Source organism: Xiphias gladius, chromosome 1 (assembly GCF_016859285.1).
Source record: "Xiphias gladius isolate SHS-SW01 ecotype Sanya breed wild chromosome 1, ASM1685928v1, whole genome shotgun sequence".
In the NCBI taxonomy this organism is placed as follows: Eukaryota; Metazoa; Chordata; class Actinopteri; order Istiophoriformes; family Xiphiidae; genus Xiphias; species Xiphias gladius.
In genome coordinates, this window is record NC_053400.1 from 5,342,533 (window position 1) to 5,362,717 (window position 20,185).

Below are 20,185 nucleotides of genomic sequence, written 5' to 3' on the forward strand. Positions count from 1 at the left end.
GTAGGTCACCATATCAACTTTATGAGATTATGTTATGCTATAAGTCTTGTTTACAGTTTGATCTACTCCCTTTAAGTGGTCCAAAAATCAATGATTGCAGGTTTTGATCAGGTATTTTGCAGCTAACTTGTGATTTTTAAACTTTGGCAATTTATTCTAAAACTACACAAAAATTGTGAAATTTTTCGCAGTTTTTTGGAAAAGCTGCAATAAATTCCACCCTTCTTGGGCTCAGTAATGGCTCTTGTTTCCTCATTCCCCTCCTGCCTACCATTTTACTCCTGCCCCCTCCCCACTCTGATGTTTATATCAGATGGAAAAATAGCTGTTGTAGTATTGTATTAAAAATGCGAGTAGCAGGCCCAAGCATCACAAATCAGCCTGCCACTCTCATCTCCCTCTTTCTCACTCCCAGTGTCTCTCTCTCTTTCACATGGCCATCACTCATGAGGCCGAACAGATATATTACAGGCAGAATTACTGGGTGGCTGACACAAATGAGCAGTAAGCTAATTACAGCTCTGGCCCATGTTCTTAAAGGTGGGGCAACACTTTACAACACCCGCCATTGCTGTTAAAGTACCAGTCGTCTCTACTGCAACAAAGATACAGCATATACTGTTGCGTGCATACAGTATGTGTGTGTAGTTGTGTAGGGGTAGTGGGTTTATTGAGCTGGAAAATATCCCCTTTTATGAGAAGTCAGTGTTGGCTGATGTGCTAGAACATTACCTTAGGGATCCACACTGAAGATTTCTACAGGAGAACCCTCTGTGTGTGTGTGTGTGTGTGTGTGTGTGTGTGTGTGTGTGTGTGTGTGTGTGTGTGTGTGTGTGTGTGTTGTTGTGTGTGTGTGTGCATGTATGTTGGGGGGAACTTTGTGTTGACCAAAATGCCAGACCCCACAAATTTAAATGTAGTAAACAATATTTTGTTGCAATACTCTCAATCCTTACGAATTCCAGTTCAGTACAATGTGGGTCTTATTTTTGTAGTTTTGACCAAGGCCCAGTATCCTAGGAATTGTGTCCACTACGGACATAAGATTCTCCACCTCATAGTTTCAATCCAATACCAAAGTTCCTAGCTAGCGCATTAGGTAGTATGTCTTTTATGTAGCCTGGTGGAAAGTAAGGGTGTCGAGATCAAGGTGATAGATGTGCATGGAGCATACGGCTATCATGCAGAGAACCACAGAATGCATTCCATCGCCGACCTGCAATTGACATTCACTCTTTTATTAACCCGGACAACGATCTTCCCCTGACCTAAATCTGTGTGTTTTTGGTTATCTATCCCTAACCATCATTTATTTGCCATAAACATGATCCTTCCCTAACCCTACGCACCAAACACTGAGATGTTGCTTGACCATTGTCTGAATGTTTGCACAAGATATCCCGTAAGGGTTAAAAAATAGCTCTAAAATTAAAGTTGAACCAAATCCACCAACATAACCTGGCTGCCACCTGAACAGTCCAGCCCCACTGACACTAGCCATTAAAGGGAAAAATAGACACTTACATGTGCAAATCTGTATATGCAGATATGCACGTGCTCTTTAACTGATATGAGCACATATCAATTAAACAGCGATTTTACTTGATTTTTACAATGTCAGTTTTTTGTGCCTCATCACTGTCTGACCAATATTTGCTGGATAACTATACCATGCTTTGCATGGTGTGGTGCCGATACTAAAGAAAGGGAGAATTTGAAAAACTATTGGCATTGGGCATTAAACATTATGGCATTTAATGAAAGAAAAATTGTTTCTGCAGGTTATGATAACACAATATTGACCAAAATAGTGCTGAAAGTTGGAATAATAATGTTTATTATTATTATAATTATTATCTTATGCTTTAAATAATCTTGTGACCCCTCGGATTTATGTCATCACCAAAACTGATCTAAACTAATTTACCTGCGGGAAAAACCTTAAGTGAGCACACCTGAAATGAAATCAGTAATATTCTCTCATTGCTTAATTTGTTTAAATTAAAACCTATATGATCATCTTTCTTCTTGCCAGATGTCCAATGTGACTTTAATTTCTTTAACAGGTTCATTCCAAATGTTATTTTAGGGCAAAAAAAAAAAAAATCCCTGATAAAAGAAAATGTGTCATCGGCTTCCGACAGAATTTTCCTCATGTCACGGTGGCAAACCCCCTCAAACAGCATTAAATCATATGACTCTATGAACACCAGATCAAGAAAATTGGTTTTAGGTGGATAAGCTCCTCCTTTAGGCAGAACAAACTTCAAAACTACATGTACATAACTACATCAAAACAACCCCCTGGATTTCTTTGAAATGAAACCTCAGCATATCCTTTTTATTCCTTTTTTTGAGGTTTGACAGGCTAAAATAGTTGACTGAATTCCCACCACACCATACTGAAATGACCAATCTAGTAATATGCATATCTAATTATAATAATAATAACTCAACCCAGATACTATATACAGATTTGTCCCTCCTTCCTCTCTCATTGTTTCTTCATTTCCTCTGTGTCAGCGCCTGCTAGTTCAGCTGGGGTTGGTTTCTCTGCCCCTTTTCTTAATTGGCGTTAAAGATGCCCGAGGCCTCAGCAACACACGCACAGATCCAGACACACACACACAGAGTGACTCTCCGCTCCTTTACAGTGGCAGAGGAGAGTGGCTGACGTGTGGAAAAAATTAGTCTTGGGTGTAGATAAAGGAAAAAAGCCTCTGAAGCAGTCCTTTGCGGGATGAAAACTGCAATGATAGAGAATATTCTGCTCTTAATTACTGCCTGTTTACTCTGCCCTCCCCCCAGCCTTTAGCCGCCCCTAGGAGCCTCCTCCTCCCACCCCTCACCTCACTGTCTTCCTACCTGTTACTCATAAAAAAAGATAAAACAAAAAAGGGAAAAAAAATCTTTGAAGGTTGCAAGTTTCCCTATTACACAAAAGGGAGGGAGGGCAAGTGGATGGTGGTGCAGGAAGCAGCAGACTATAGAGGGCATGCTGCTACCTGGTTTTCTTTTTAAGTCCAGTGACTCAGTTCTTTAGAACAGACATTGCCTTGATTGTGATTGGCAATTTGTGCCTGCATCCCTCTATCCTCCATCTAGACACAGACACACAGTCGCACACACATGAATTAATCCGGTGGCTCCTTATTGCCAGTCTCCTGAGAGAGGCTCATTTTGGAAGCCACAGCAGGGTTCACAGGTTCACTATTGACCTAGTCCAGCGACTGAGAGTATGAGTCCCTCACAAACATACACACACACACACACACACACACACACACACACACACACACACACACACACACACACACACACCGTGTCCAGTGCAGGGTGAAATTTCGAAATTGGTTTCTGTTTTTTCATGAGTTTCAATTTTGTATTTCTTGTATTCAAAACCAGAGCCCCTCACAAAGAAATCAATACCCAGGTTGCCCGTACTGTTCTGACAGTCTAACTGTGTAGAGTTGTGGTTAAAATCATTGCTTTGGGTATGTGAGACTGGTGCTCAAATCCCCCCTTGGAGCATGAGCTTAAGCTGAGATGGCAAGGCAAGTGAGGCTTTACTGATATATGACATCCCCGTCCACGTAAAGGTGTTGGGTACTGTGGTCCCGACAGCAAAACAATCCCCAGACGCCGCCCTCTGTCATGACAGAAACAAGCCATGCACTAGAGTATGCTGCCCCTGCGATGATGACCCACAGGGTCTTTATACCCGTGGCAGTGCCCCTGCCATGAACAGACCCTGCCCCCTGTGAAAACAACAGACCACACTCCTTCTGGCATCGTCTGTCCAAAGAAGAAAACTAAGCTAAAACTACAGTTTGATTCCTACTGGAATGATCGTTTTTACAGGCTAACTCTAACACAGGTCTTTAAATTTCATTAGAGGGCAACACTGTCTGTGTGACAGTAACTCTGAAAATAAATGCGCTTAAAGAAACTGATTATGATTATAATGTTTTGCCAAGTGATTAGTCAGATTCTTTATTGGCAGAATTAGATTATGAACTTTGTTAAAACCATGTGCCAATGACCATAAAACCCTGACTGAGATTTGTGATTTCTTTTCTGACTAATTTTTGGTTTGGTAAGTGTCGGTAACTGAGCAGTTACAGCAGCCTATGTGTAACACAGTGCAATGTGTATGTAAACGTGAAATATAATAAAACATAATATAATGGCTATATTGGAAGATATCGATAAATGATACTGTTCTACAAAGTTTACAACAGCTGTCTAAAGACAGGAGGTATGTAGGAAAGTTTGGCAAAACGCTCTTACGTTAAGACAGGGAGGTCAGGATTACAAGAACTTTTACATGTATCATGGCCATAATTCTACATCTTTTCATTATTCAATTTAAGTGTTTCATTATATACAATACTGTGCACTGTAGATATTTAGATTCTTATCTATCCCGCCGCACCAACAGGGAGGCATCTGATCAGTCCCAAGTTCATTCTGCAGGATGACAATAACCCCAAATAAACAGCCAGAGTCAGAGAGAGCTATCTTCAGCAGCAAGAGGAACAAGGGGTCCTGCAACAGATGGCGTGACACCCACAGGGCCCTGATCACTGTCGAGTCAGACCGAGATAACATGAAGGGACAGGAGCAACTGAGACCTAAATCCACAGAAGAACTGCGGCAAGTTCTCCAGGATGCTTGGAACAACCTACGTGACCGACCCTGTCTCCTAAAAATTAACTTCATACACATAACGAAACGGAACGGACTTCAGTTACATTTAAGAAAACCCACAATTTCTCCCTAAAGTGTTTTTGTCGCCTAAAGAACCTAAACCCTGGTCTCTGGTGTGACAGTCATGTGCTTTGTATGCCCAAAATCCACCCCAACTACCCTCTAGCGACTCCACTGCCGTTAATGAATGTAACGTTTTATTCGTTATTTGTGATACGTTTCCTACAAAATGTAGTTGTTGTTGCAGGTTCACTGTATATGAACGTCATTTTTAGGAGACATGGTTGACCTGCCGAATGCCTTGAAAAACTAGTCACAAGTGTACCTGGAAGAATTGGAGGTGTTTTAAAGGCAAAGGGTGGTCTCACCAAATATTGATTTGATTCAGATTTTTTTTATGTTTACTGCATTTTGTATGAAGTCAACTGATAAATAAAAACTCTTGACATTATTTTTGAAAGCATCCTCACTTACTTTTAGTGCCTAAAGCTTTTGCAGAGCTTTAGGCCTTTACATGTAACCAAAGGCATCCAAAAAAGTGAACCATAATACAGGTCAGGAACTACGGGAATATGACAACAGATCTACAAATTTGGAAAATATGGAAACATAAAACATTAAATTTAGTTAAATGCTCGTAACGTTACATGGCATGATAGGAACACTTGCTTGTTTACTTCTCCAATGTTTGTTCCATGTGTGGCTCACTTAAGCTTTGCAATCAGTTTTAGAGTTTGACCTGATTGGACTTCCACTTCCTGCTTAGCAGGAAGAAGTAAATGATTTTCACATGCAAAGTGTGATTGATGGTGACAGACAGTATTGTTTCTGCTGCCCAGCTCAAGCGTTCATGTTGCGTGCTGGGAAGCTGTGGAATGTGACCAGAGGCCCGAGGAGTCTGATTTGTTTGTTGCTAATGATTCACACCACTGTTGTGATGTTTTCCATAGTTAGAATAAGTAAGGTGAGGCTCCACACATGAACAGGAAGAAAAGTCTTCCATCCTATCAGAATATAATGCCCATAATATTCAGGAACATTAGTGTCTTTTGGAAAAGCAACAATTTCTACTTATTGTGACATATTTTTATATATTTTATAAACCTGTTATGTTTTATACAGTAATTGGATTCATATTAATAATTTCTTTTTTTTTCAGTTCGTCAGGAGAGTAAACTAACATATGTGGTCATTTCGTGTGGTTTTTCTCTCTTAAAGATCAGTTTCTCCTGAGTTTTGGATGGTGGGTGGGTGGGGGTGGGGTTAGAAATATTTCCCTGTCCCCTGGTGTGCGCAAAGCTGTATTAAAGCCATATTTCGCATCACACTTGGCAGATATATGGGGTGTCTTAAACAATATGAACTATGTGTTAAGAAATAAATTGCTTACACCACCAGAATTCTTACAGGAACACTTCAATCCAGACCCCGAAGACCATCCAGATCATTATTTCTTGCACATTTTCCCCAGTGCAAGCAGACATGGGTACTGATTGTAATAAAACACACTGAGTGGAGGTGGGGGGGTTGTGGGAAGGCTACCGTGACAGTGACAGCGCTGTATGCCATTCATCTTCTTCATTTACACTCCAGGATTCCAGTGTTTTCAGCAGTGACTGTATTCCATGCTGGTTTCAAGTCAGCCTTATTTTGTTTTGAAAATGGTTAATTTTAAGAGTTGTAGCCATACAATCCTTTACGTCTCTGTTTCTCCGTGTGTGTTTGTGTGTGTGTGTGTGTGAGAGAGAGAGAGAGAGACTGAGTACCTCCTCTCATGAGTTCAGTCACGAGTAACTGAGATGGGTAGCACAGAGGCCCATTTTGGGGTTTTGCGCGCGAGTGTAGGTGTATGCATTTGTCTGTAAGGGGATTCTTGCTGGAAGAGAGAACTATGGATAGCAGTAGAACCTGGAAGACACACACTGTACACAGTTACATTCAATACATTCTCTCTCTCTGCCATACTTGTTTAGGCTATTCTCTGGCTTTAAAGTATACTACAGGACAGCTGTAGCATTCATTTAAACATAAACTATTGTCTATAAAAACTGACAAGTTCAGTGTAGAAAGAAAAATGTTGAATTTTGAATTTATCATAACCTGTGCCACATGTTATGTACTGTGTGTGGGCGACATTTTTCATTTGATTCCAGCTCTCAACTGAAAATGACTCATCACCCTCTTGCCACTATACAGTATTTGAAAATACAGATGGTGCACTTTTGTTGAGTTTCTCCTGTCTAATTTTACCACGGCGGTCAGTGGGGAAATTAAACACGAGAAAATCCCTGAAAGTGCACCATCTGCATTTTTACATTTAACAGTACAAGGATGATGATTTATATAGAGTATGGAAGCTCAGGTACAGCACTCAAATGCCATCCTACAGTGAGCCACGTGCTACCTGTACACTCTGCACTGCTATTCTAAAATTCACTCTGGGATGTTTTGTAGAAATAGATATCAACTCCATGGGAAAGAGAAGCAAAACCGAGGATGATGCATGACCTGAGAATAAGATCAAAGCAGGATATAAAAATAAAATATTCAGCATGCCAGACTTTTTTCTCATCGTGACTTAAATTCTTTGTAATTTCTTCTCTTTACTCGTCTTGAGGACTCCACATGCTGTACAACTATTTTCAAATGTACCACATTGTAACTAATGTGCAAAAGCTAAATTTTACGGTAACATTTGATGAGGCATTTTTTAATTTTAATTCCAATATCCTCAATAGCCTAGTCATTACCAAAACAAACTGCACAGTGCTTTCATACTTGTGGCTTGGTCCATTCCATCTGGATCAAGGGGGAAAACAGTCATACATTATTATGTTTTGTCCTGGTCTGGTATTGGCTTTTTACAAACAGTACAAGACCTGTAAGCATGAAGTCAAATCTCACTTGGACAGTTTTGGCATCTGTTTTCCTGCATCGTCAGTACTATATGGACCCACGTGGGGAAATCAAATTCTGACTTTCTATCTTCTCTGATGTTACAACGAGCTCAGACACAACTGATTAGGAGTATTAATTATAGAGACGACAACTGGGCCTTGTATTTGGAGCAGGTAGAAAGGAAAATGGGTAGAAACAGGTAGAAAAAGACAGAAAAGAGAAAAATGATTCTGTACTGTAATATAACAGGGGTATAGCTAATGTGTGGATGCTACATTTAACTCATTTCAACCAGGAACTGCTAAACTACATGTACTTGCACACAAGTTCAATACACACTTGTTTTAGCTCCTTTGTAGTAGGTGCTGAGGTGTACAAGTGTTACCATTGTTACATGATGCACATGAGGATATTCTATAAATATATACGTTAATTATCAGCAGACAATTTTAATAGCAATTTAGCTTTAGTAAATCATGCTAAAAACAGATATGTAGTATCACAAAGTCCTGTGATTGGTGTGCTGTGCTTTCATGCCACAAACAACAAACTGCACCAGAATTTACACACACCTCACCAAACACACCTATTTAGGTGGTCTTGGCTGTTTAGTCCGCACCATAGTCGGACTTTTCAGCTGTCACACCAGCCCAATCAAACTAATGCTGGCGTTCAAACACACCATTCGGTTCATTTGAACTGCAGCGAGCGGGCGAGGTGTGACGGTGCCCTTAGAAAAGGAGTCTCTGGACTAAAACTGCTGTCTCAAGAGAGACACTCTACACCCACCCTGCGTATTATTATAAAGAACAATTTGCAGGCAGACTGAATAAAAAACTCCACACCAGCAGGACCGTCATCAAGGAGTCTGACCGTACTGAGATCTGCACGCTGAGGCCAAGCCACACTACTTGAGTTAGGATTCAGAAAGAATTAAGTAAAAAAAAAAAAATCATATGTACATGCATTTTATGGTAATTGGCATTCAAAAACATGTATGATCTCTAAATGTCCTTATGAAAGGTGTAAGACTAAATAAGGGGAAACAATGAATCTGGACAGTAGTTCTATCACAAAAAAGACAAAAACAAAAAACAAATATCTAAACATCTCACTCTATGACAGTGAAATAATGGCACATTCTTAACAAATCAGACAGCTGATTGAGTTCGGTTCCAGATACATTTCTCTCGATACTATGCAGGACTTTCCCTAAGAAAGCCAATGTACAGACTCATAAAAAAGTAATCCCTCTCAATCACCACTTATGACCCACTAGAAATGTGTGGCAGTGTATTTACCTGCAGAAACCCTACCCTCTGCCTGTATTCCCTTATTTTCTTCTTCTGTTGCTGTGTTCAAATGTTTCTGGGCTGCAACCTTTGGGCAGTGGGTGTGTAGCCCCCAGTCAATAACAGCAAGCAGGGTGTGACTCTATAAAAACGCAGCGACCACATTACCCTCTTTCTGTGTCACGGGTGTATAAAGAGCTGCAGGTCTGTGTGTCTGTTTAACCGACACACAAACACAGGGCAGAGAGGTCACAGCGGACAGGAAGAAGCGTGCGCTTTGGCTACATTCACACAAAATCATCAATCCGGCACCTTCCCGCAGGGTTGTGCGGAGGTGCGGATGTGTTTATTTGTACTTTAGAATGTAACCGCTGTGAAACTATCAGAAAATAACATTTCATTAATCGGATTCACTGCTTTGTTCTCGCTAATGTCGCTTCCTCTCTTCATTCACTATCTAGCTCCCTACCTTTCTTGCTCGGTGTTGAGCCGGGGAGAAGGGGCCAACTTTGAATGGTGTGTTTACAAAAGGCAACCAACAAATCCTGCATAGTAAACCTTTAACCACAGACCCACTGAACAAACATCCTTCCCTTTGACTGTGTAGACCTCTAAACGTGTCAAAGTTCATTCTTAATTCTGTTTTAGTGATCTATTTATCTCATATGCCAGGATTCCACTTTTTTGTGCAAAGATGATGAGGCTCATACTGTAAAGGATGATAAAAGGCCACTGGTAGAAGGTGGTTCCTCTTGAGGTTTCTCTCTTGGTTCTCTCACAGCTTTCCATTCCTCACTGCCAAAATTAAACAAGCTTTAGATCACCAGTTCTATTCATCTGCACTGAAAAAAACTGTTAACAACCCTGCTCCACTCATCAGATCTCAGTCCCCCCAAGGATACACAGTAACACTTGCCTGTCTAATATCTATGACTCTAGCCGCCCACTCTCAGTTCCCAAACAGCACTGACTGATGTCGAACATCATCCAACACCCCCCCTGCACATGTCCCAAAGATTTTTCCACCCTGCCACTGAGCCCAAATCCCCAAGCAGTGCTGTTATGCTTGCTGTCAAACACCAACAACGGCTCTTGTTTTCAGCTGTTTGTTTCGATCTTTGCCGTCAAAGCCAGAGTGATGCTTTGTAGTGTCTAACCAGGGTATGTTATTGTTTGGATGATGGATAAGGAAGATGTTTCTGGGGGCTACAGTCGGTCTTGACCATGAAACATAAAGGAAAATGCAGAATGCCTCTTTTAGAAACGTTTTCATGTTTTCTTTTTTTTTCTTTTTTTTCCATTTTTAATTTTTGATTTTTTTTTTTTTGGAATGTTGTATGGTCAAAGTGAATCTAAATGGTAAGACTGCACTGTTGCAGGTCTCTTGAGGTTGACTGAGGTAAACTGACAAATGAAGTATCATATAAAAACCCCACCAGCCTCAAAGCTTAATCCAGAGGAAGCAAGCGTAATACATTATTATAAAATATTTGAAATGAACATGCAATACACACTAATTCAACACTGGTTCCTACTGATCATGTCTCCATCTAAATAAATGGGTGTAAAAAGTGTGCGACGAACACTCTCAAACCAATAAAACGACACAATTCATGAGTGATTGGCTCAGTAGCCAATCAAGAACTCGCACAAGGCAGACTGTCCCCGTTTGTTTCTTATCAATAAGTGTAGCTTATCATTACAAAGGATAGATTTTTAGCCAACCTATTCCACTCATAGAAGTACAGTATTAAATTAGGTATAGCTTATGTTTTTATCAATACAAGGGACACACTGCACTATTTTGAGCTCCAACTTTATTCTTCTTCCTTCTGTCCACATAGCTGTAGTATGGTAGCCTTGTAGGACATACTTATCTGTTACTATATACCATTGCTAGCTCCACTGGGGACAATGTGCCAAAAACGGAGCGGTCGATAAAAACAGGGCATAGCAGGCCAAACTAGGCTGTGGCCACTTTGCTTTGCACGACTGGATATTTGTTTTGCCGTAGCTATCAAAGAATCTGCAGGTCTAGAAAGCAGAATATGACAACCAAGTCAAGACAATATTTTATTATGTTTATCAACAACAAGAAAGAATGTACATTCAGCGTTTATGCCGAATTTAAACGCTTAAATTAAGAAAAACGTGTTTGTTTTACTTTCTAGAGGATCTTTCTGCTTGGTGAGAAAAAGACAGTTAGACTACGCAGCCAAACTGAGCTGATGGGTGGAGTGTGTTTTTTTTTTTTTTTTTTTTTCAGATTCAGTTCTTCAGTGAATGAAACAGTCCTCTATAGTTGGAGTCAAAGCTTAGCGCACCAAGCTTTGACAACAACATTGCTCGAGTTTAAGCAGAGGCCCTCAGTGCCTGTAGCCACACCCATGTAAAAAAAAAATAAATCAAGAGCCGCCATTGGATCTAGATCAAATATTTTCCCATTTTCAAGCTCAATTATCTGGGAATTAATGAGAAATTAAGGAAGAGATTCGGAAATGGACTTTATGGTGCAGTTATAGTCGATTAGCTATTTTCCTGTCTATTTAATCTGTCACGCAGCTTGAGTATGATATAATCAAATTAATTGTACAAATTGATTAATGTTAACAATTAAGATGAATTAACAATTTAAGGATAAAACAAGAAAACGACAGACAAGGAAGAAGAGGAGGGGGAAGTAGCAGATAGATGTGACATGCACTCTTCAGACCCGCAGCTCTATTCCTCTCAAACCCTGCCAAACCTTTAAAGAGGAACCCTTTTTGTCAGCTTATAAATCGTCTGCCTATTCGCTCCATCTAGAAGCGCACACACACTCACACACACGTACTGTACCTGGACATACACACAATATGCGCACACCTCTGCAGGCTGCAGAAAGCTTGGCAGATTCCCTCTGACAGACAGGCAGGAAGATCAGAGTGGGGTGAATGATGGAGAGGGAGGCAGAGGGAAGAGGGATGGAGGGGTGAGGGATAACAATCAAATGAATGACAGAATACAGGTGTTTGGGTTTGCCAGACAACCTCTCAGCTGCCTCCAGTCCCTCCGGCAGCAGATGATATCAGGCCACTATTATCGGCCACTGGCCTCACAAAGCCAGGCAGAAAGCTGCGGCTGGGAATGGAGAAAATGGTAAACTGAAGAGGAGGAGGAGGAAAGAGGAGGCCAGGGGGAGAAAGAAGTGTTTGACAAAGAGTGAGAGAGTGAGTGCTCCTCTTCAGAAACATCCCTCCCTCTCTGGCTAACATTTGGCTGAACTTTCAGATGGGATCCTCCCTCATGACTTCTCCCCTGTAAGGTCAGATAGAGTGAGAGAAGGAGAGAGAAGACTGGAACAAGAATGTATTGTAAAGGAGGTGGCCAAGAGAGGTGATATTCAAACAAGAGAGCAAAGAAAGGATATTGGTATTCAAACTGAAAGGAAGTTTTGGTGTGGTGGTAGGGGAGGGAGAGAATTGGCAGGTTTGACATTTTTTTTCTTTCAAAGTGGGCTAAAGGTGCAGGTAAAGACTGAAGAATAAAGTTTTGGGTTTGATTTTGCCAAAAAGGTTTTTGTTGGATAGAAAAGCAACATTGCACAGGTCACAGGAATGTATATTTACTCCAGTATTTGGCAACAAGAGCAAGAAATGCTAAGTCTATCTGGGTGAATGTGCAGTGCTGCCGTGAGTGACTCCGTGTCTGTAGTGCTGGAGGCAGAATGAATTTAGATTTTAAAATTTTAGGGCAAACTTGTTTGTCAATTTACCTGTAAAGTGATCGAAACATACACATCCCATCTGTTCTATTCTCCTGTTGTTATCTATTTCATAGTTATATTTCTTACATGAAAGAGGTACACAACCTCAAGAGTAAACTGACTCTTCGCGAGGTACAGAACAGTTAAACAAATTCATGACTACCATTTTCATAATAAGTGAAGGTAGTGAGTGTTATGGGATGGTATTTGATCACCTGAATCATGCAAATAAACCGCATTCAGCTAGTGGTACTAATCAGCAGACAAACATTCCTTCTATTAGCAAAAATTCTATATTCTTACTTTGGATCACGGCAGTGGCCCAAAACCACTTTCTATATGCTGAAGTGTTTGGATGCAGGGCCTAAGCCAATTTGGTGTCTGTTCCCACACAAAAGGAAAGAAGACTGACAGGCCAATTTATCAAAAACTCTGTTTTTAGTTTTTACTTTAGAAATATTAATCCTAAAACTTTAGGAAAATACATGATCCCAACTCTCCCAATTTAATAGGCATTGAAACTACTTACTGAACATCTAGAATAAATATCCGATCCTTGGACTTAGTGTGCTTCAAATGAAGTGCTTTTGTTGGACTGAAACCCCTCTCTAACGCTGGTATTAGGGGTGGGCTGTGACTGACAGGTTTCATAACTTTTGTGACAACCACTTGCCTTTCCACTCATGTACATGTAAGTTATGTTTTCAGGGATTTGACCTAATGTACTGCTCTCTATGTAAATGGTGTGGAATAAGGGAGTTGAATTTGGCAAGTATACTATTGTCATGACTTTCACCCTTTAGACCCGCTCAGGTCTTTCTCAGTCCTAAAGAACAGGCTGACAGTTTTTCATTTACGCCCTAAAACCATAAAAACGATAATTAAAAAGGCTCCTTGGACAAGGAGTTGCACTTTTTTTCTATACTTATAGACTCTTCTCTGTGCAACCAAGTTGTACAACCAAGAGAGCTCAAGGAAAGAAAGTCTAAAAGTCTGTGTCATTATCCCGATTTGTACAATTCATTGCATCAGGCCTAGAAAGATACCCCAAAAGACGTCAAACTATTGGATGGAGATCAAGGAGGCTGTAGAACGCAGCCAGGAAGAGGCTATGGCAGCAAGTGTGACCATTTGGAATTTGCCTTTGACATGGTCAGACGACATTTTGTGCAACCAAGTTCGTTTGAGGCATACTGAGGCCTTTGGACATGGACGAGTGTACAGTGTGTACAGGAGAAAAGTAGGAAAGGAAGTCTTTGTTGATCCTTTCCTCTTGTTATAGGATATAAAGTCATCACCTTGTACTTTGTGCCATTATGTAGATAAGGAGGAAACTGTTTAACTGCACACAGATAGGCAGACATAGCATGGCATAGCAACACGAGCATTTAGCTTGAAGAAAATCAATTTGGATAAAACATTGACCCCAGTAAAGATTAGAGACATAAACAGGAGGGAAGTAGGATACACATAATCCCCTTTTCATTTCATTTTTCTTTGCCTCTGTATTTTCTTTCTCTCTACTGAATACCAATTCTTTTCTGCACCACGCCAAAGCTCACAATGGATAATCTGTATGGTAATAGAACTGCTTGAGCCCAACTTAACACATAAATGTGTCAGAAACTCAGTTGGAATACAAAAAAAGAGAGAGAGGAGAACATGAAAATGAATCCCCTGGTCTCAAAAACCCTGCCATGATATTCAAAGGTATTAATTTCTAATTCCACAGTTTCCATGTTCAGATGTTCAGGAAAGAGGACTAATAGCTGAAATTATATTTGGTAATTATTAATGCGGAGTGGACTCCCTTTGAGCACTGGAGGGACCCAGCTCTAATTCATCAGAAGGAATCAGAAAACAGCTCTGTGATATCCCTGTTTTAAAACATCTGCCACTTGCTCGACTTTTCATAAGGGAACATGTTTCAAAAAATACGACTAGAAAATCAATCAGAGTGCTGCAGACGAATCAGTGTCAGCACAATCGATGGTACTGACGACAGTAGCAGGCCCATTTCTCATACATCCATGCAGACGCTTGTTTGTGAATCATGTGATGTATCAATTATAAAATGTTTAATACGCCACTTTCATGTCACATTTACCAAGACAAACAGTGAAAACAAACAGTGACTGCGTCAAGTTAACTCTTGGAGGTAGGGATAAATTACCTGCGTGTGTCCCGAACAATAAACAGGCAGCATAGGTGAAAAAAAGTTACATTTAGCAAAAAAAAAGGAATGTTAGCAGATATGTAATTTCCGCTGTTTGCCTCCTGCACATGTGAAGAGCATGGAAGTGGTCCTACCTTAAAACCTTAAAAAGGAGTTTCTTTCTCACCAAATTCTGTACAAAAACTATCCACCATCTTTTTAAAATTCAGAGCCCTGGTCACTACGTCGTGATAGCTAATTCTGCACTCTGAACTAAAAGAATGGGATCCTTCTTGGGGTATTGAAGATTTTCCATCCCTTTGTCATTTGGACAGTTTAAGGCACAAAAAAATCCACTTGTTGATTTCTCTCTAAGCTGTCGGTCAATTTAGTTTGTTTCTACCGTCTTACCATGATGTCCATTGGGAAACTCATACAATACTAATGGCGAGTATGTCATTTTACATAGTAGCATTATAGCCTTATGTGATGGGTATAGTGAAGCTGGACAGTTACAGTGAAAATTGTAATGAAAGCCAGGTAAAGTGTATGAGAGTAAGCTCTCAGTGTCACCGCATCACAGGGAAACATGACAATATGTGCTGTTATTTTTACGGCAAAGTCCATAGGGGCAGTAATAAAGTCAGGACAATCGCAGTATACAGCTACAGCGGGGGAAATGCAAGACAGTTTCATGTGGCATCTACAGCTTAAGTGCTCTATGGAAGCATAAAATCAGCAATGCTGTCGTCAAAGACAGGAAGATTTAAATGACAGGAAATTCAAGAGTAGATTAGAGTGTTTCACTATTATCACCGGATCACTAATGACTGGGTTCCAGTTGCTTGGAAAAACAGTGAAGATTGTGAACAAGATACTACACAACTACATTTTACCAAAAAAGAGAAAAAAGAAAAAAAAAAAAGAAATAGAACCAGATTATCCTGAGTTGGCAGAAATTAATTATGCACTTTGATCATTATGGCCAATCGGAATTAAGGGAAAATAAGGAGGGGGAATATAATATAGGGACTATGTTTTGGTTGTGGTCTAAATTTAGAAGTGCTGCGTGTGTAAAGATCCCCTCCAAGCTTTGAGGTCTGTAAGGCCTCTAATATTAAGAGAGAAAAGAAAGGAAGAAAAAAGGAGGTAACAAAGAGGGGAGAGAGCCCACCACCTCCTCTCCCACCACCAACAAAGGCCGCTTTGTTAATTAGCCCCTGCCACGTCAGCATTCTTTAATAAAACCTTTTGGTTATGCCTCATCACAGGGAGGTGTTGTCTTACGAACACACAGGAACTTGTGTCCTCGTTTGAATTGTGGTCTGATAGTTTGTGTGTGCATCTCCACCAGTTAACGTGCGATATTAGTATGTGTTTCTACGGTATATGAGAGTTCAGGTCTACAGATTCATGTACGCCTGGCATCGTATTCGGTGGATATGTGTGTGTGTGTGTGTGTGTGTGTGTGTGTGTGTGTGTGTGTGTGTGTGTGTGTGTGTGTGAGCGTGTGCGCGCTAACAGAGCGACAGTGAACAGGCCCATGTCTCTCCGCTTGTGTATACAGGCGGTAGATGTGTCTCACTTCTTAAGCGGCCCGCTAATCACACAAATTATTGCTTCCAATTAGCGCCGTGGTAGTAATTAATTCCCCCACTATCACATCGCTTAAACGCCTTCACACCATGGCACCTGTTTTCCCCAATCCTGCCGCCCCTGTTTATTTATTCCATAGACATTATTTGCATTAAAAGGTTTAATGAACAGTGTAAACCATACGCCACCGGTGTAGGGATGTTTTGAAGGCACCAAGGGTCATGGACAATGAAACTACAAAGCAGTGCCGGGGAAGACTCCAACTGAGAGCGTTCCTTACAATAAAACTAAATGTGCCTTCCCTTCCTCCTCCACTTCTCTAATATGGATTAATAAAGTGATAACGCTCTTTGTTAATTAATATGAGCGTGCAGTACTAATTACTTTGCTGTACGACAAGCAAGCTGTTGAACCCGTAAAAGGAATGGTGTCAGATCGGGCTGGTGATGCTACAACGCTGGGGCTGTGTTCTGACTAGTAATAGAGTACAGAGGGCAAGACAGAGGGAGAGAGAGAGGGGAGAGAGCGAGGGGAGGATTGTGAATAATCACAATGCAATCAAGTAGCTCTGATATTCATAAGAGCGGTTGAATATGCAGAAGAAGATAGGCCGTGCCAGTCAACAGTCGGTGGCAGGCCCACACACACACACACACACACACACTGTATGGCTGTGAAGTAAAGGCGGGCACATCATAGATCCTCGGACGCTTTCGCTTCACAGCTGGACAGGAAGGAAACACCAGCTTTCAGCAGCTTGATTTACTAAATGTGACATTTCTTTCAGTTTTGGTACTGCAAATAGGCCAAAGCACACTCTAAAACATGTTTTACTTCTACGAATTTGAGCTAAATGGGATTGCTAAACTCTTTGCTTGGTTGTACTGAAAATATACACTGACTTACAGGACCATCTGCATTTCTGTGTAAGCTAAAGGAGGTTAGGATTTGCATTTGATTGTTCTGATGACACATGCTTAACTCTGATTGTAGGGAATATGGTGTTGACGCAGTATTAACCTCTTGGAGATCATACGGATCAACTGGAATGATTAATTAAATATGTTTTGCCATCGTTTATAGAAGGTGCTGTAAATATGTCAAGAAAGCTTGCAGGGACACTTTCCCATGACACATTTTTATAAAAGATATATAATTCTGAAACAAATAAGTAGCCGCTATTTTAACGCCTGCATAATAAATACGGACCGGAGACAGCGCTATGGCTACAACAGAGGACGTCATATCCTCAGAATTGTAAGTAATACATTTTTTAATTTTATTTTATTTTTGGAAATTAGGATTGTTTAACAACATGCAGGAATATCACAATTTAAAACATATGCATTGTGGGTATTTTATGAGCATCTTGTATTTCAGACTCAAAGTATTCAAATTTGACTTTTCAGTGAAAAAAAAAGTAATACATAGATAGAGGCTTCAGGTTAGTTACATTATAATTTCAACACTGGCAGCCTAGTGAAAGCCTAGAAAAAGCCTTTATATATATGTAAGATATACGTTAAGCATAACCAAACATTTAATTGAGTGGTTGAATAAACTATGAAAATCCAAACAATTAACAACAACAATTATTTTTGATTTATGGTCAATTTTTTTGGAGAACATTTGTACGATTGTTTCTTCAAGCTCACCTGCATCTTACTGATTTATGTCATCTTTCTATTTTTTTCCCATTATATCTGAAATCAATATCCACTGCCGTGTTTCTCAAAACACAAATATTGGCTTCTTAATTGAAGAAAAAGGGGCTTCCTTCAGGAAAGAAGTTTGATACTCTGTTCTGTGGGAGCTCTCTTTTCCGGGCAGCACGGTCCTAATGTAGCCTTTAGTGTTAAATGTCAGTGAATGTGAGCAGGAACATGTAACTTTTCCTTGTATTACATGAACAGAGAGGCTCGATCCCTGGCTAGATTGTTGCTTTCATAACACCAAGGTCTGTTTCCTTGCACACTCTTCCCCCTACTGGTGTAAATCCATAATCATTGGAGCTAACCATATGTTGTGTACGCATTAACATATTGATATCTGTTATCTATAATTCATGGGAACATGTTTTGAAATTAATATTCAAAATAAGATGCTGTATTTTGATTCTGCTTGGTGTGTGCAGGGAGCAGATATTTCAGCTATTCAGCTGCATGCACAGTGAAAGCAACATTACTTTTTTAATACTTGTACATTTGAATGCCTGTTCATTTTGCTTATTTGTGTCTGATATTGTGTTTAACTAATATTCACTCAGAAAGCATCAGCTAAAAGCAGAGAGCCTTTTAGGTTCTATCTATCAAAGATCAGTTTACAAGCAGGGAAGGATAGAAGATAAAAGGATAAAACATAACTTTACTTTTACAGAGATTCTTGACTAATGCACTTCACAGCACAACGCCTTTGTGTCCTGCACTACACTGATGTGTTTCTGTTCATGTGCTATGAGACTGAGTCCTTCTAGAAGCAAGGGACAATTTTCTATCAGGTTAAGAGGGCATACAAGAGTTTGTCCTTGCTTCAAGCTTCGCCAAATTAAAAGCTCTTTGAAGTCTCTGGCAAAAAAAAAGAAAAAGAAAAAAAAGATCCCATTGGAATCAAGAGGAAATAAAGACAGCAGCGCGTTTGTCGGGAAAAGCTTACAAAGCCTTCATATCTTATATTTTTAAAAGAAAGAGAAATAAAGAAGAGAAGTAAAATTGTGTTTTTATTGGGGGAACAATAGAAACACAAAAAATTACCCTTTTGATTTTTTTTTTCTCTTAAAATCAGTCAGTGTTTTACAAAAATCTAACTGTAGTGGATCAGGCAAGCCGTAGGAAACAAGCTGCATCTCTCCTCTGCAGCCGGCTGCAGAGAGGTGGAGGAGGAGGAGGAGGAGGAGGAGGAGGAGGAAGTGCTACTGTACTGTATGCACGAGCAGAATGCTCCCCTAAAGTAGGTTTGATGAGAATTAACGGCACTAGAAGACGGTGATTTTTTGACAATGGCTATTAAGAATTAATCTGTCTGGTGCTCAATAATTTATCATGCTTCCCAAAGTCCTCCATTAATTTTTGATCCTCTCTGTCGCCGTCCACTATTTGCATGAAATCAAATGAAATTTCTAAATAAAGTGTTGCTTGAGTGACATCTCAATCTTTATCACAGGCAAAATATCTTGATATAAAATAGGCCTGCTGTTACGTATATGCGAAACTGTTGCGCTCTAGGAATACAGAATTCATATCAGGATGTTTGACAGGAAAGTTTAACTTCCAAAAAAATATCATGTTCAGAAGTCAATTAATGAAATTCATCATTAATGCATACATTTCTTAAAATAAGTGAATCGTCTGTAAGTATAAGGTGCAACAATTCCACTTGTTTGCAGTGCAAACTAATCCTGCTGAAGTAATCTCTTGAAACACAGTAAAATGTTCTAGATACCAGTGAGGTATCCTTCCTTTCTACGCATTTAGGTTATATGACATTTTTGAGGCAAACTGAAACTACATTGGAAGCAATATGTAATATATTAGCCCAAAAGAGGCTCTAAATCTTGTAAGATAAATCAATAAATGTTGACTTTCAGGCGTACATTTATGTGTAGCTTTGCGTAACTGTGTTCAAGGCTGTGTATGTTGCACATCGACCGGCCGCAACATTAAAACCAGTTACCGGCTTTAATGTTGTCGCGGCTGATTGGTGTATGCTCAGGAGCAGTCCTACCACAAAGAGACACAGCTGTAGCGCTGTAGTGAAGAGGTTTGCTGCACCGAGTGTTAAAGAATATATCGA